The sequence below is a fragment of the Polistes fuscatus genome, unplaced genomic scaffold (genome assembly GCF_010416935.1).
Source record: "Polistes fuscatus isolate 324 unplaced genomic scaffold, CU_Pfus_HIC Scaffold22, whole genome shotgun sequence".
NCBI classification, from domain to species: Eukaryota; Metazoa; Arthropoda; class Insecta; order Hymenoptera; family Vespidae; genus Polistes; species Polistes fuscatus.
In genome coordinates this window covers 1,981,905-1,985,231 of record NW_025113099.1, presented here as the reverse complement: position 1 = coordinate 1,985,231, position 3,327 = coordinate 1,981,905, and positions in this window count along the sequence as shown.

The following is a 3,327-nucleotide window of genomic DNA, read 5'->3' as shown; positions in this document are numbered from 1 at the left end:
TCATCTCGTTTGAAAGATAAAAGTAGAGGGAGGCGTGAAATGCATCTCCGTTGTTAAACGCAATTAAATGTTACTTCAATTATAATAATTATTATAATATTAATTATATAGTTAAATATAATTTATATAATAAATATATATATTGTAATTATAATATTATATTTTATTTATTATGTATTATGTTTTATTATATTATATATTATAATTATTTATATTTTATTATATTAATTTATATTTTATATATTAATAATAAAATTAATATATTAATTTATATTATTATTATATATATATAATAAATATCCTCCAAACCCGAAAGGGGCGGAGTAAGAAAATAAATAAAATAAAAATATAATAAATAAAGTTATTATATAATTAAATTATAATAATAATTGCATTTAACTTAGACGAATTTGTCAATATTTTTCAATATTTTTTCATGAATATTTTAATTCTACATTTTTGTTCTTGTTGTTGGCATCTTCTTCTTCTTCTTCTTTTTTATTTATAATATTTGTAATTACATTCAAGAGAGAACAATCATACTTCTTATTATTTTAAATAGAAACTACAACGTAGGAATTAGATTTATTATTCGAATATATTCCTCATCATTGTTCATAATCCAAATTCCTACGTCAACGGGTTCTATTATGTACCTTTCGAGATATACTAAAATTGTTCTTGCAACGTTTATAATTAATAGTCATTCTGTATACCTCGTGAACATCCATCAAATCATTTTAATTGTGAAGAATTTAAGAAAAAGTGATAACTAAACAATATTTTAGACAGAATACTTTTAGATTTACTATCTTTGCCAGATTTTTCTAAGAAGAGAACAAAAAAGTACTTTTCGAAGACTGCCTTTTATTTATTTTTCTATAATATCCATGAAAAAAAAAGATAAAATCAAGAAAAAGACCACACTGACCATTTATAATCCTAAAATAAAAGCTTTTCACGCTACTTTCAAATTTACTCAAGGCAACCTTTTCTTTTCTCTTAAAATCCCTTAATTCTTAGTTATAAATTATTTTGATTTTCTGTAGAAAATAAACAATTGTTAGTTTGGACCGTGGTATGAAAAATTTTCAAAGAAATACTTTAAAAGTCGTAAATTAGTTTGAACAATTACGATTTAGAAATATTATCTTTTACAAAAGTTATTTCTCGAAAGATATAAAAGAATAATTCTTCGAAGGATCTGTATTTCTATAATTCGTTGCCAGCTGGGTAACAGATTTTCATGTTATCTCGACACCCTCTTCAATGATGTTGTCTGAATAGAAGTATGACACGTAAGAAATAAATATTCTCAGAATAATCAAATAAAACAGTCACGTTAGACATTGATCCTTTTCTAATCAAATAAAACGAATAGTTTTTCTCGATTCATCCGAGATATCTTCTTACATCTGTCAAAATTCTACGCTTCATTTAAAATAACACTCGTTGAATAAAACACGTGTCGTTGGTTTCTTTTCTTTCGTTTATACCGGAACAAATATAATTAAAAAAAAAGAGAAAAATTTGTCATATGCATGAGCCCAAATAAAATAATCTAATCATAAATAAATAAATAAATAAATAAAAAAAATGTAAGAAAATAAATAATAAAAAAGAAGAAAACAAAGTCTGGTCGTGTTTTTCATGAAAGTTTCGTTTAATCATCGACCGAAATATCTGAGGCATAATTTTTGTGGGAAAATATAACGGTGATAAAGGGTTAATCCTGATGACCAGATGATTGCGATAAGAATTAATAGGACGAAGGATAGAAGGGTAAGAGGGCCAGGTGAGAGTGCGGAATGACCGATGGCTCCGATGTAAGAGACGATGTCTTTGCAGGACACGTTTTCTTTCTTCCAATCGCACCGACATGTCTGTGTACGTGTATTCCATGCTATCGTTGTAGTTGTGTAATCTCCACCTACCGGACCCACCACACCACGTGTCACATTGGCCCTTTGGTGAGATACAGAGACAAGGATACAAGTAAATGTCTATCTCATTCTCGATAGCGTGCAAGGACGAGTTTTCTAATGAAAATCAATTAGACTTTTATTGATAATTCAATTCAATTTCAATTATTTTCAGCGTAATTCGTTCATTCCTTGCACGATCTTCCGATATATTCAAACTAACAGCGTTTACACGTATATATTATAATAGTATCGCTAGAAAGATACACATTTACGCGTGTAAAAATACTTTCACTTATATTAAACAAATAAATAAATTATCTGTCTGTATATATATAAATATATGACATAGAATAAAATTATCAAATCATAAGCATTGTCCGAAAATGAAATAAAATGAAAACCCATTAACGAGTCTTGCTTATCCTGCGCGTGACGCAAACAAGATTCATGACACCTCATTTAACGATTTGTTTATTACACCCTTATTACTTTCCCGAACTCGTCGATTATCGTTATCACCGTTCGAGATAACGCTCGTAACGTCCTTTCGTTCGTCTCGCGTTACCGAAACGTTGTCGGCAGCAGTGATCACGTTTGAATCGTTAAAAGCGCAACAATAATTGCACGTTTTATCGCAACCATTTCCATCGGGAGCGCAACGACATCGCGATGGTTCGTCCTTAATATTGGTAGGCACGTAAGAACAACAATGATCGCAAGAAATATCGCATCCGGTCTCGTCGTTGCGACTGCAACGACATTTGGAACAATCCTTAAATGATTTCTTGCGAGAACAATCGTATGCAATATTATTATTATTATTATTATTATTATTAATAATATTTGTATCGCGATGATAACGACGAGGATGACAAGATGAATCGTCATCTATCGAACCTAAATTGCGAGAATAATCATAATCGATATCGATTCCACCCCCTTGATCGGATTTATCGTGACGTTGATAAGCAAAGCGACTAACCGTATTCAAGTTGGAAGTATGATTGAAAGCAACGTCCGATCGAATTTCGTCAGACCTGTCGATACGTCGATAACAATCATGCGAATCCAACTCGCAGGAACACGTTGTCCCACCCCCCTCCCGTTCCCGTTCCCGTTCCCGTTCCCTATTCTTGGCTCCTTTCTCGCAATATCCCGACGAGAAAGGATCGCGCGATTTATTCGTATTATTAACATTCGTATCGGTTGACTCATCCTTGTCGTTGTTATTATCGTCGTCGTGGTTCATCATCGCGATCATTTCTTGTCGCGTATCATCCCCGCCTGCTCGTCTACGACAAATCGTCGAAGACTGACCTGTTCTTCCGCAATTTCCCGGCGATGATGATCTGTCGTCCTTGATAAGACGCGGAGGACAAGCGTCGCAAATATCATCGCGACA